This window comes from Nipponia nippon, unplaced genomic scaffold (assembly GCF_047370975.1).
Source record: "Nipponia nippon isolate SJK-2023a ecotype South Korea unplaced genomic scaffold, ASM4737097v1 scaffold_19, whole genome shotgun sequence".
Taxonomy (NCBI): domain Eukaryota; kingdom Metazoa; phylum Chordata; class Aves; order Pelecaniformes; family Threskiornithidae; genus Nipponia; species Nipponia nippon.
Window position 1 is genome coordinate 5,527,309 of NW_028262335.1, and position 14,673 is coordinate 5,541,981.

Genomic DNA, 14,673 nt, shown 5'->3' on the forward strand with positions numbered 1-14,673 from the left:
TAGGGATCTGCTTGTTGTTTGCAGAATCTACGATTTGCTTTTGATTATAAGTAAAAGTTGAGGAAAAACTGGGAGCTATTCTAGTTTTTTGTATTGAGTGATCCCTGTCCTTCCAAATCAGAATTGGATCTCTGTATGTTAATGCAGGTCTTTCCTGAAAATCTGTATGTTTGTGGTTTTGTTCATATTTTCTTGTAAGTCATTCTATTGACTGCGTAACTTAACCCCGGATCTGAAGGGAACACAACATCTAATACACTTTGGGAATGTCTTTGGAGGATATTCAGTAATGGGACAGGCACCTGGTTTGCCTTTTGCATGAGGCTTGACCCCTTTCCAGAAAGGTTCCTCCTGCCTGCAGTGAAGTTTGTACTGCTGTGACTACTTTTGCAGTAAAGTGTTCAGTCCCATATATGTGTTGTGCTGAACTGAGGGATTTGTGCTATGTCTGTAAAGCAGCCATGGGCAGCTCCCAGTCTTTGCTTTCACAGCTGGATCTCCATATTCTCTTCATTAACGAGCCTCCACAGTCCCTTTTCCTACACAGCTCTAAAAGCCAAACTGGACAGAGAGATACGTTTTTCTGTATGACCTTGCTTGGTCTATATGTCCCAGCTGACCCTGTATGTTAAAATGGTTTTTAATATTGTTTGCTTTACAGAGAAACTGCTGAGCTCGATCAGCGTTGCTGAAATTCTTTGAGATCCATAGCATTCCAGAAATGCAAAGGGTACTTTTCATTTCCATCAGTGTTAAGCAGTAGAAAAGATGGGATGGAGAAGTCCTAATTCTTATTTGTTAGGATTTATGTTTGAGGTTCTCTAGTTAGCTTAACCATAAGAAACAGTAAGAAATATAAAACATAGGCCCCGCACACATGTTGTAGCAGTGAGGGCAGCAATGCTTGGCTCTGACCTCAAGGAAAGTCTGAGCAATGAAAAAGAAGAGGGCTCATGCACACAAGAGGCCACCAAGCGACAGAGCTTTTCAGGACATGATAGATTTGGTGACAAGAGCTGACCAGCAAAAGAGTAGGTGGGGGGATGGTGGGGAGATTAGGTATCTGAAGGGAGAGAGGGCATTGTCACATCTCCACAGGGACAGTTTAACTCTGATTTTTCCCCGCTGTCTGGAGCCAGCTCACTCTACATGCTTGTTTGGTTAAGGGAAGACTCATTTGCCAAAGCCTACACAGAACTTGCCAGCTCTGACTTCAGAGCATGTGCTGAACTGGTACCTATGCCACCACCTCCCGGACATGGAAGTCAAGGGAACAGAAACAAAATGTGCTGGGATTTGTAGCTGATGCCGATTATTGGGTTTATGTCTTGGTTCTGTTTGTTTTTACTGGCAGGGGTGAGAGGGAAGAATGGTATAACTAATTGCTACATATATCATTTTAAGAGAGTTAGTGTTGGGTTAGTCTAAAAGACTGGCGCTTGTTTAAACCACTTAGTTACAACACTAAGGGAAAAAGAAATGTGCCCCCAGTTGTCTGCTGTTTGCGTTGTATGCCTTTGAGAACAATACTGTGTATTTGGGTTATGAGAATCTTGCCCTCAAAAAGGCATTTGGAGATGGACAATGCTGAATAAATGACGTTAATGCCGATGTGTTTAAAAACTCCCCTATCGCTCACAAGCTGCAGTGCTCTGAGTGTAAGTTGGAATCTGCTGCTAAAACGTTTTCTGTTGCTGGTTTAGCATTTATGGTTTGAAGTTAGGCATACAGTCCCATCCAGTAGAGGCTGAACACTCCGGAGGCTGCTCTGCAGCTCAAACTGCAAGTTGTACAAGTGCAGGATGAGGGGTGAGTGCATACTGCTAAAACGGGATGCAGAAGGGTACATGGCTTCTCGGCTACGGCTGAGGCAGCGTAGAGGATTGAGAACAAGGACAGCATGAATGGCAGAGATTTGCTTGTTGCAGGGTCCATGGGGTTAAGAAGAGGGTTGAAGTTGGTAGGGTTGGTTGGTTTATGATTAATTCTGTGAGGGAGTTCCTTGATTTATAGTTAAAACCAGGATTAGAGGCAGTGCTATAGTTTTGAACAGCATGGACTAGAAAATGAGAAGTATTACTCGATCTTTAATGGTCTTTGAAATGCAGAAAGGGGCTGAAACTAATGGAAAATAATGGCATTTATGAGTTCTGGGAGATAGGTGAGACTAGAGTCAGGGTTAAAGCTAGATCTGGGCTGGTGTTCAGCTCAAAAGGGCTGAAGAGACTGATGTATTGCTGGAACATATAAGACCTTTGGTTGGAAGAGCGGCACAGATATTAATATCCTTGGAAGGCTTATGGATAATTTTTAAGTGAAAACAGGTCGCTTCATGTCAATGGTGGTGGTTATATTTGGGAACAAGAGACTAAGAGCTTAGTTTGGGACAGCAGAAGCTGAAAGACTTAGAAAATAACTGGGTCCTGAAAGACTCAGATAGGGTTTGGCCCTGACTAGACAAGGATTTAATAACCCACCTCGGTGGGTGTAATAACCCACAGTGGTGGGCGCTAGCCATTTGGAGCAATAAGCCTAGAGGAGGTGCAGTCTTAGGGCTTGAGATCGCTGGGACAAAAAAACTATGCTATCTGTTGCATCAGTGAGGTGTGATTAAAACCAATGTAGTGATTGTGACGTGTTGGTAAATTCAGCATCTACAGAAATCTGGGCTAGCAAATCTGAGAGCTATAGTGCTTTGAAAATAACACTTACCATAAATAATGGAAAGACTGTTATTGCTAGTCTACAGTGATAAAGGGGAAAGGGAGGTAGTTATGTTCCCAGCACGTGAAGTTTCATCAGAAATGTTGGACAAGATGCATAATGCCTTCCACCAGTTTTCGAGTATGTTGTAGAGGTGCATGAGTCAACCAAGGCACAGAAACGCAAATTTGCCCAAGACCATAAAGCAAATGATGACTGAACAACAGAGCTCGGTTTCCTGTTTTGTCCTCCCTAACTTCTCTGCTAGACCTCTGTGTTGTCCGCACTGTGACAATATGGAATAGATGTGGATTACAGCCTACTTCTAGAGATTCAGCATATAAGAGATTTGGGGGTGGGGGTGGTGTTCCCCCCTGCTAGTGTGTGTACTGAAGCAAGGCGTCTAGATAAGAATAGCTGGCAGCTTAACCCACGTTTGAAGTGTCTCCTGATACTGGACCTTTAAAGGAAATAAAGAATACCAACAGCAAAAATCTACAAGAAAAGCAAAAATCTGCTCCAGCCGGTGCTTCTCAGTAAGATATCTGGAGACCCGGAACTGGCAGGGGTAACTGAGGCTTTTGCAATGACAGCAGAAGTAGGTGGCCGAGAGGCGTGTACTGATAAAATCTAATTGCCCTATCGATTGGCTTAGGAGCCACCGTCAGCTGTGGTAATGTTTGAGATATTCTTATGCGTTTGATGCATGTTAGCTGTATCTCACTGCTCTGGGCCCACTGGGGACCTTAAGGTATTACAGAGATCTCTTAATCATGGAGCAAACTTGCGTGTGTTGGGCCTGCTCTGCGGCACTACAGATTTATTACAATTACTACTGATGCACTTGGATTTCCTTAGGTCCCAGGGGGACCTGGGTTTCGGGAAGAGCTGCCCTGTTTGTAACTGTGAATTCTTAACTGGCTGAGGAAATCCATCACACTGGTTTAGGATTTTTACCCATCTGCACCCTCTCACACTATTCCTCCTTCCTTCTCATCTGGGTTGACCGTTGACAGGATCGTGTCCTCAGACTTTTCAGAACAGTGAACTTCTTTCTCTGCCTCTCTGTGACTGGGAGTGGAGGTGCTTATGTTTGCAAAATGGAGAGCACTGGTTTCTGTAGGCCCTGGATAATGTCTGTTCACCAAATGGTTGTGCAAATTTCAGGTGTGCAAGCGTTCATTGTTTCCAACTCAGATTGAAAGAGCATTAAATTCTTGTGGAGGATCAGAGAATGTAGTGTAAAGGAAGGGCACTTGCCTCTCTGCCAGCTGTCTTGCTCTTCATTGATCAAAGTGATATCCAGTTCCTCTTTTGAAGTCTATGTTACGTCTACATTGGGTTTATATCCATCTGCTAGGTTTAATCTACTTCTCTGGCCAGTGTTGGGCCTTTATTTATTTATTTATTTATTTATTTATTTATTTAATTATTTACCTGGAGCTAGCTGATCCAGCTGCTGAGAGGTGAGGTTGGCTCTTGGGCAGAGAGGTGCTCCCTTTGCAGAGAAGAGAGGTGAGCTACTTCACCTACGTGCTGACAGTCCGCAGAACTGCAGCTGGGGGGAACATATGTAGAGCCTGCCTGGACAAACAGGCTTTGGTGATGCCCAGAGCTCCCGGGCCAGTTTACCTAGGAGACGTGAATGGTTTCTCCTCTCTTGACCCTGCGGACTTGATTTTCTGCTGCGTCCTTCCCTTCTGGTGGTATTCTGCAGTGGAAAATGCTGGAGAATGCTTTCCTTGGTGCTAATTAAATTGCAGTCACGATGGGGATATAATATGCCAAATGGAGGAAGAAAGGAAAAGTATGTATAATGGGGTCTGTACTTCCTTAGGAGCACACGGAGGCAGCCTGCACTGGTGAGATTCAGTAAGAGGCTTAACAACATCTGCAAAGGTAGGGCAAGTATGCTCAAATGCCTCAGGGGGAGCATGCATGTGGAAGGGGAGGGCAGGCGATGAGTCTAATGAGAATATAAAAGTCGTTTCCAAATGGATCAGATAAAGGCGAGGCAGCAGACAGGGTACAGCATTGGCACTACAGAGGGGCTTACCTTGAGAGCGGATGATGGCACAAGGCGCTTTTAATCTTAATTGAGAGAGAGAGACACACACACACAAGGATGAGCAGAGCCAGGGCTGCTTGACAAAGGCACAGTAGCAAAGCTGACGGTTTGCACATCAAACACGGATTTAGAGCCCTTTTAAGCAGCTAGCGGTGTGTCTGTAAACAAATCCAATCCCCTCTATCCAGTTTGGCTAATGCAGTCTGCCAGGGCATGCAGGCTGGGGGAGGATGGAGGAGGCCTTGTGGGGCTCCATGGCTCACAGAAAAAGTACGGGTGCCTTCTCCCATGTGTGTGTGCACGCTTTGCACGCTGCTTTAGGATTTGAACAAGCATTTTGCAACAGAGTCCTGGTCCCAAGGCCCTAAACAATGTCTCCCCTGCAAAAATCCTGTTAATTTCTCCACTTTCTCTCCTCAAATACCCTCTGTTCTGCAGCGCCAGATTTCATGGCTTTCCAGTTGCAGTAGGACTATTTGCATGGATAGAAGTGGAGGGATCAGGCTCACTGATGCTAGCGGAAGGTGGGTAGAGCTTCCCTCTCTTCCTTCTGCCCCTCGTGATTACAGGGAGTTGGCTTGATGTCTGAATATTGTCCAAGAGAGGGCACTTAATGGAGACATGGCAGAATATCAGGTCTTGCTCCAAGCAGCAAGCAATTTGCTGTGGTTCTGCATAGAATATTTGGGACTGCTCATGGATTAAAGACCCCTTCCCCAGTGATCAGAGGCTTCTTTGGCTGTGCTGTGGGAGGCAGCAGAAGGCCAGCTTTCCGATGTTGCAGAGCTCCCAGACAGCTTGGGCTTTTTCTAGGGGTTGTTGGTCAATGTGATGGAGATGACAAACCCTGAGAGCCTTGGCCTCAGAGCAGTGGTGTCCTCAGTGACCAGTATCGTTGTGTGTTGACCTGCCATGATTCCTGTGGAAATCCCACATGATAGGGAGAACGTGACCCTTGAGGAGTCCCACTTTAGGGGAGTCCTGCTCCATTGGAGGTCATGTATACTCGGTGCTTTTGCAGTCCTGGAAAAGCAGTGTTCATCTACGTGTCTCAAAAACATCATGAAAGAGCTCTTTTCTCTCTGCGAGGTTATTTGTTCTACTGTGTTAACGCTCCTGTCTCATCTTTCCACTTGGTGCTCTGTTAACTAAGCAAGGGAGAAGGAGAAATTTCAGGAGTGAACTGTAAACAGATTCACATTTAAAAATTGGTCTTGGAATTTTTATTGACAAGGCAGTGCTCGTAGCTCGCACACGTGGAACCGTAGCTGATCAAACTAGTTGTCTCACTTTCTTTGGGCCTATCCCTGAATTTTGTGCGCCTGCCGTGTAGGGCTTCCCAGTAACTTCATTTGGCTTTGCACTGAGACCTAGAGCTTTCATCTACTAAGGAGCAGTTAATATTGGGGGTGAAAAATAATTGGGATCAGTGATGTTCTAGCTAATGGTTAGAGACAGAATCACAGTGAACGGCTGTTTTCTGAGCGTGTGATAATGAGCTAGGATGCAGACATGTTTTCATTTAACAAAGCCAAACAACAACAAAAAAAGCAGAAGCCTTTATTGAACTGCTGCCTGAAATTGAGCAGAAAATCAGCACCAAATGGGCATCTAGGAGTTGTAAGCCCAGGCACCTTTGTTTACATGTTTTACCCTGAAGGACAGTTGTTTACCTAGGCAACATAAGGGTCTAGGCTCTGTCAATGCCATTCATCCTCTTGGCTTGGATCTGGAGGACTGTCCTTTCTTCGTGCTCTGTTTAAGTTCATTTTTATTTCTTCTGAAGCCTTGAGGGAGTGGGAGGTGACCAGCATCCTTTTGTAATATAAACGGTGGTCTTGGGAGGTGAAGGAAAAATGGGAAAGCCCAACATGGAAGCACTTTTGCTGTGCCCTGCAATTGCACTTGCAGCGTCGGTTAGTGCATGGGATTTTGCTGGTGTGAGTGTTAAGGTTTTATTCTTGGCTTTGTCACTGCAGGAGGAGAAGGAGCCAAGGCAGTTTAGTGCCCTGTTTTTGGAGTTCAATAAACCTTGCTCTTGGCAGGGATTTGAAGCCTGCTCCTGGCAGGAGGGTTCTTGTGGGATGGCTCTGCAAACACCTTTGGGAAGGTCAGTGATGTGTTTCAAGGTGTATCTCCCTCATTTGTAGGAAAGGAGTGCCACAGCTGGACCGGGCTCACCATGGGAGCTTAAGTATCTTGGCCTCCTCTGTGCCGGGCGTGACCAGGGCAGACTGGCCGTAGTCAGGACAATGAGTCCATCACTCTGGCAGTTGGATCAGCCACCAAACTCATGGCCAGTACATGTTGCGGCCTTGAAATTGAAATAAACACTGGCTCTCTCTTCCTTTCCTTGCAGCTCTAGGAAGAACAAGATTATCCTGCTTCCAAAAATAACCTCTTCCCCGCCCCCTGCTTCCACCTCCTTTCCCGGGTGCCTTGCAGGCAGCTAGTAAAGAGCTGAAAACAAATCATGGGTGCGGTGACATCTCACTGATGTTATATATAGAAATCCAGTACGGATTGTAACGTGGCACCTGACTTGTCCACTCTTGCTTGCTGCTGGGTGGAAACGCAGGGAGAGGAGGCACTGAGTTGCTGCTCCTGACCCTGCCACAAGTCAAGTTGATACTTCAGAGCCAGGGTTTGGCACTGTTCCTGCTCCAGTGCGTGTGTGTATCTCTGTGTCACCAGGTTTGGATGCTGTGGATTTAGTCCTGCAAAGCCTAGCCTTCTGCTCTCACTGCACAGCAGGGGTAACGCTGTCCCCCCACAAGTTCCCCATAGCTGTGTGTCTGGAAAGCTTGCATTGCGATTAGGTGCCCGGGTAGCAGGCACGGAACTGCTGCTCTGCTCCTCGTTTCTTTCAAGCAATCAGCAGGGTGCTCTGTGGCTCACAGCTTCCCGAGGTCTCTGGCGAAAGTGAGGGAGAAGTCCTGCTGAAGAGAAGGGGGTGCAGGGCTGTGCATGTGGGAGAGGCGTGTTGGAGACGACACGTGAAAATGTTGACCCAGCCTTTTGGATTGATAGGCTTGAGAGAAGTCCACCAGGAAAATAGACCTGACCACAATGAGCACTGTGCATTTAGAGCCCCAGGGCAGGCAAACCTGCCAGGGCGGTATGTGACCATGACTGCCTTTCCTTGAAGCCCTGCCAGCTCAGTCCCTGCCTTCAGCGCTGCTCCAACACGTGGAGCCTTTGGCAAAACAGGCCTGCCCTGGGCTGATCTCAAGTAAATGGGAAAGAAGATGATAACCATTACTATAATTTGTGAAAGGTCATGTGTTGTGTTTTTTTTTTTTTCTTCCCCTCCTGCTGTCTCTGCATATACGGGTAAGCCCAGGTTTCCCCGCAGGGGCACAGTAAAGACCCTCAACTCCTTTCCCTCTGCTGAGCATGTCTGATGACTTTCTACGCTTATTAGCCTCTTCAGTGCAAATCAAGGAGATGGGTGGGGATTCTCAAGGGTTAAGTTGTATGTATATCACTGTGGGGAACACTCATAAATTAAACTGGAATATGTCCTAATGATGCCCTCTCCCCAGATGCAAGCGTGTGGTTTCAGACCTGGTCAGGGGAGTCAGCAGTGCCGCGTGCTTTCCATCAGACGTGAACAGACTTGGGAGGAGCTGTCCTAGGATGGAGGGCTGGGGGTTGGAAAGATTTTATTAATGATTTGCTGTGAGCAAAAAGAGGGTCAGCTGCCTATTTCATTAATTTTTTTAGCTCTGCACAATCTTTTTGTTGCCAATTCCTTTTCTTCTCTTTGCTCTTCTCCCCTTTCCTGCTCTTTTCCCTCCTCCTTGTGTTTCTTTGGTTCTCAATCACTTTTCCCCCCTTCCTTTTCCATTCTTAATTGCCATCTCACATATGCACCCTTCTTCCTTTCCATTTCTCTTCCTCTCTTTAGTTCCCTTGTCCTCCTCCCTGTTCTCCCTTCCCCACCCTCCCTTCATCTCCAAGCTCCTCGGGAAGAAGACAATTTGAAGGCTTTCCGCTCTGCTCTCAGCTGAGAGGCTCCTTCCCTCAAGCCAATCAATGGCAGCCTTTCAGCCCCAGTGGGGCTTGGCAAACATTAGATCAATAAGTTATTAGCACCATTCTGTCAGCTGTAATGTGGAGATTGATCGGGGCCGGGGCTCCTGCATGCTGCCTGGCACTTCCCCAGCCTGATAAAGATGACAGATTAAGGGAATAAGAAAAAGGAATTAAGGAGTCTGGCTGTCAAAGCTGTCACGGGCTGGAGGAGCACTGTTTTTTTCAGGGGCTGAATGAGTGCAATTGGACATTTAAATGGTGCTAAGGGTACAGCACCACCAGCAGCTCTGTTGGAAATCACTATCTTCAGCGTTCACTTTTCCAAAGAAATGCTGGGAGGCTTGTAGAAGGAGCAGCCAGAGGAGGTGGAGCAGCCGTCCTGGGTGCTGGAGGGAATACCAGGTTGCTGGCACAGACCACACGCAGAAGATTCAGCACTTAGGAGCCCCCAGGGAAGTGCGAGTGCTGTCCCCGCCGCGTTGCCTTACCCACCTTTTGGTACGGTTGGGTGTTGTGTGGCATTCCCCAGGACTGAGGGAGGTATCTGTGTCAGAGGAATGATGCCAGTTTTCATAGCTTTTTATCACAGATATAGAAATTGAGGCCAAACAACCTTTGCCCAAGAGGTTTGTGGTCCCTCAAGGAAAACCTGATCCTTATTGGAACTGTGCTTAAGTCTTCGATCTAACAAGCTTCCCCCTTCTTCTGTTTTACCCACTAGAACATGCTCCTTTCTAGAGCTAGAAGGTGAGTCTCCAGAAGGCCTGGACTTCCAGCCCACCCTCCCAGCCTCATTCTTTAAATCTTTTCTGCAAGAGAGTGGGGATTCACAAGTTTGCAATTGCTAAAAAGCCTCTCTGCAGCATATAAAATTAATTCACATCTCTTAAGTGCAGTATATCCTCTCCATAAGTGTTTTTCATACTATGAATATTTACTACCTTTCTATGGCTTGGTGCGTGCTGTAAAAATGAATTTTGTAACAATCTGGAAGACAAGGGGATGTTGGTGCACCTTCTCCAATAAACAGCCTCGTTACAGCCAGACAGGAGGATGGCTCCAGCATGACCTGCACCTCCGTGTTTCACTCCTTGGGAACTGATATATTGGGACAGTCCTTTTAGGAGCTTAGCTCCAGCTAGGCGAATCGAGTGAGCACAAAGAGGTGGGAAGTAGCGGGATACTGTTTGCATGGTAGGAGGAAAGGCAGATGGCCAAGTGGTTAGAGCTGAGGAAGGGGGTGCAGGCTCCTTCTCAAGCCTAGGAAAGGATGGTTGATGTGTTATACATTGGGAATGCTTCTACTCAACTACTGTCTTGTTGCGTGCTCCCGCAGCTTTCATATATGCTGCGGTTAACTCCCACTTAGGAAGGGGTTAGTGACACTAGGCCGACCTTTGGGGTGCTGCTTTTGATGTAATGCATCAAATGATGTAATGCAATTTTGATGTAATGCATTGAGATCAGTGGGTGATGGTCACTGACTTGCCTGTTGGAGTCCTCTGCTATTGAGAGGAGTGACTGCACAACCAGTCTGCCAAAGTTAGGTTCTCTCAAAGTGAGCAGGAAAGAGAAAAACCTTTGATTACTCGATATTGCATCCTCCTTGCTTTGTAGTAAGCGACCATCAGTGTGTCCCATTCCTCCCTCCCCTTTGTTTCCTGTTTTTCCTCCTGTTTCCGAGAGCTTCTTGTCACAGGGAACTTGAAAGGTGATGCTTAGGGAACATTTGCAGATACCTAGGCTAGGTCTAGGCTAAGGACAGTACTGAGCCAGGAGTGCCCAGCTTGCTCTGCTGTTTGTGCTATTTGTACTATTAAGACTGGTACAGCAGCTAGCAAAAGGATGGCTCCTGCCCTGGAGAGCATGCATTCTAAATCTAAATGACAACCAACGAATAGATACAGATGTGGAGACATAAAGGAACAATGAGATAACCCAGTGCAATAGCTAAGGCTTGAAGCCTGCTGCCTGCCATGTCCCTAAAGCCGTGAAGCTGACCTGCTGCTAGGAGAGTGCTACCTTTATTTTACAGCTGGTTTGGCATCCCCTTTGTGGAGATCCAGCAGTATTTCCCCCTTCCTTGCTAGAACTAACCCTGCCCCATGAGCTGGCATGCACTTGTATTATTCTAGGATCCCAGGTCTCAGAAGCCCACTGCTTCCCTTCCCCCAGCTTCCCCAATAATTTTTTTTCCATTCTCGTTGCCCTCAGTTAAATTATGGCCCGTTATTCCCATGACCTTGTGCTTCACTCTGCCTTTGTTCCATTGATTCCTGCTGGCAAGGGATGGGGCCGATGTGCAGCCAGATTCCACGCTGCTGCGCGCAGCCGACTGCGTGGCCCCTCGTACGCCAGCCTTTGTTGAGAGCAGCTCTGGGCCTGCTGGGACTCGGCAAGCTGGTGCAGCTTCTTACAAAGGCACAAGCCCATCGCTGGGGAAGTCAGTCTCCGCGGTCCCTGCAAACCTGTCACACTGGGCACAGGAACAGACTGAGCGGCAGGGCTGGAGCACCAGAGCTTGAGCAGAGCAGCTCCTCTGGTGGTAGCCTGTTTGTGCCAAAGGAAAGGGGAGAGCTGAGTAAACGGAGATGCTGCCAAGACATTTCAGACTGGTCAGTGGGAATTGTCATCTCCAGGGTTTAAGTTTGATGGGGGAATTAAGAGCAAGGGAGGATGTTTTCCTCTTAAAATAATGTGAAAGGAGGTGAAGAAAGGACTTTCTTCTTGTTAGATGTTGGCTATCTGAGACTGGGTGATTTCCCATGTAAATTGGCTCAGTTCTCTGTTTACTCAGGACTTCTGGGTCCAAGAAGCTTTCAGAGCAAAACCAATGATATGGATAGGGAGCGTGAGATGGGTCTTGATCTCTTCCCGTTGTGTCTGTAGCATAACACAGTGCAGAAAAACTTGGTGCAATCCCTTGGCCGTAACTGGGACTCGCTCTATAGTCCACCCATTTAACAACATTGGGAGGGCAAAAATTTTGTGACCACCTCATCTTTATTCATTTCCCTTCTCCAGGTGAAACCCTGTGCTCAGTCACCGGGACGCAGGCTCAGTTCTCACCCTGCCATCGGTGCAGTGTGTGTCCTTGGTGCATCTTCTCTGCTGCAGATGCCCTTGTAAAGAGTGCAGATACAGTCCCTCCGTCTTTGGGGAAACCTAGAGACAGGTTTTCTAATCTTCCAGCTGACTTAGGCTCCCAAGTCCTCTCTTCAAAGCTGATAACGAGGCTTGGGATTCTTAGACGTGTTGGTGAACATGACTGTCAAGTCACCCAGCTCTGCCAAGTGCTGGGAGGCTGAGGATTAGAGGCAACGCAGGAGTACAAAGCACTGTTACTTCGAGGTGACGTTTCCACCCATGGCCTCTAATCAGTGTGTCTCAAGTCCAAAGAGGGCTGTGATTAGATAAAACCCATATTGCCCTGGCATCTACACAAAGCTCGTTTTATGGTGCCATACACGCATCCTTTCTCTTTATGGTTGCAAGGTCTTTGGGTGATACTTCTGCATGGGGACAGAAGTGCTGTCCTCCTCCAGCTGACCTGCCCTCCTGGCCTGTCTCTATCCATGTTTCACTGTAGAAGTGCCACAGGTGAGCGCTGGACTTTCTCTTCCGATGAAAGGCGGGGAACAAAATCCACTTTGATTTCTAGATCTTTGGGGAAAATATTGGACTTTGTTTCCAAAAACCTCTCTGGATCACTTTCTGTACTGCCTTGTCAGGCTAGCAGGAGCCTTGAATGCAATGCAGGATCTGGGGACCTGCACGGAAGATTGGGGGGGGTTTGTGTGGTCAGGGCTGTGTTGCACTGGTGGCAATAAGTGATCAGTATGCTTGGGCTTCCTCTAGCACTCCTTACTTGTATTATTGCCTGGCTTAGCTTCATAACATTACAGTTCTACTGATAATGTCTTTCATTTTCAGCTTTAATATTAAAAAACTGCCCTGATTTGGCTTCCTTTCAACTGAAATGCTTTTTAGAAGGCAGGAGAGAGGAGGCAAATGCAGGGATTTGGGGAACAAAAAAAAAAGGGGGGGGGGGAAGCCCCACAACCATCCCTCCCCATCCACTGTCTAAGGTGGAGTGTTGCCTTTTGCAGCTGCATGGGCTGAGCAAAGAGCTACCTTTGGGCTTTCTGGTCAATGAGTAGCAATGTACTTGAAATGCACAACTTGTCTGTGAGAGTGGTAAGAAATGCAGAAGCTACGCTGCCAACTCATTTGCAAAACATATTTGGTTTTGCTGGTGCTGCAAAGTCAGGGGAGATGGACTGTGGATGCTCCCATCCCAATGCCTTCGACCACTGTCCTGGTTCTTTGCGTGTGAGCATAAAGAATGGTTGGATGAATGGCACGTGGACATAAAGGGATGAATTTAGAGTACGGGCTCCTGTAAAAGGGCATGTGTTCAGCTGGTGTAAGTGGTATGCTGAAGCTGTGCATTATGGTTTAAGTTGTAAAGAGGAAAGGATTGGTGCTGTAATACAAATACCTTGCCATTTAGGTTGTACCCCAGAATCTGTGAGTTTACTAAGTAACTAATGAAAATGTGACCTTCGTCTTCCCTGCTTTGCAGCTAAGAAAGCGAAGAGGGGGGTATGACTTCTTGTAACGCTGGGCTGGAATTCAAAAGATTGCTATTCAGTCATGTGCTCTCCTACTGACTCAGTAAATTTGGGGTGGATTGATAGATCTTTGTGCCTCCATACTGGCTACTGATGATAATTATTCCCTTTTCCTTGCTTCCTGTATATCTTGTTGATTTAGTCCCCACACTTCTGGGGACAGAGGCAGTCTCTGACACATCCCAGGACTTTGCCTTAAACAAAGGGGGGGGAAAAAAAAAGGGAAAATTTTCGTTCTGTGATCTAACTGGCTGCCATAAAAACTGCTGGGGAGCAACCCAAATACAAACTCAGTGTGTGGGATTTGGTGCTTTGGTACAACGTGAACCTGAGATGCTGGAAGGAAAATGCTGCAGATCGTTCTAGAGATTAATACACTAATGTGGGATCTCTCTGGAGGGCCCAGTTCAAATCTCAACTGCAGGACATCTGGGACCTGTCGCTGTGGCATGCCGGTGGTGGCAGGCTGTCACACCTGACTGTTCATGCAGCTGCCAGCTCGCTGGCAGGCGTGCTGCGGAGTGGGTGTTCTGGAGGCTGGTGGGGCATGGGTCTGATGGAGTTGCTGCCGCTTCAGAGTTATTGTGTGATCTTGGTCTTCCCCAGCACAAGTGCAGCCGGTTGGGAGCAAGATGGGACTTGCAACCTGTCCTGCTGACGTGTCTGGGAATAGCAGGGCACGGTGCTAGTCAGAGCGAATGTCTGCTGGCAGATGGGCGCGTGGGGGTGGGAGCGGAATAGCAAGAGAGAAGGAGTGATAGGAGGGTAATGAGGTGCCTTGGCAGAGTTGTGAAATGAAGGCATCTTTACTGCTCATATTCTAACTGCTGTCACATGTAGCTGGTGCTTCTGTCACCAGTTCTTCCATGGCGTCTCTTCTGCCTGAAGTACATAAGAACAAGCCCTGTTGGGTTTTGCTGCCTCCTGCCCAGGCTGGGAGGGGTGAGCTGAGCAATGGGACTTCTGTTGTTTCAAAGCCACAAATCCCGGATGAGAACACTTCTGAGGAGGATATATGATCTTGGCCTCCAGCGCTGAGGGTTTGCAGCATCAGACTAACATTTCCAGGAAAATCACCATGAAGGATGAAGCGTTCCGTGGGGAGGGAGCTTGTGACTCTCTTTGTGCTGTGTGGCCAGGTACTTCATAGCCTTGATGCTGGCTTGGCAACCCGATACTGTCTGTGGCTTTGGAGAAGTTATTCAAGGGTAAACTGAGGCAGGTGGAGTG

General features: G+C 47.4%; 1 protein-coding gene across 2 annotated transcripts in view; it reads left to right on the top strand.

Moving 5' to 3' along the window:
• Nucleotides 1-14,673, top strand: part of SAMD11 (sterile alpha motif domain containing 11) — a 181,368-nt gene that overhangs the window by 125,961 nt on the left and 40,734 nt on the right. The gene's annotated exons all lie outside the window — the stretch shown is intronic.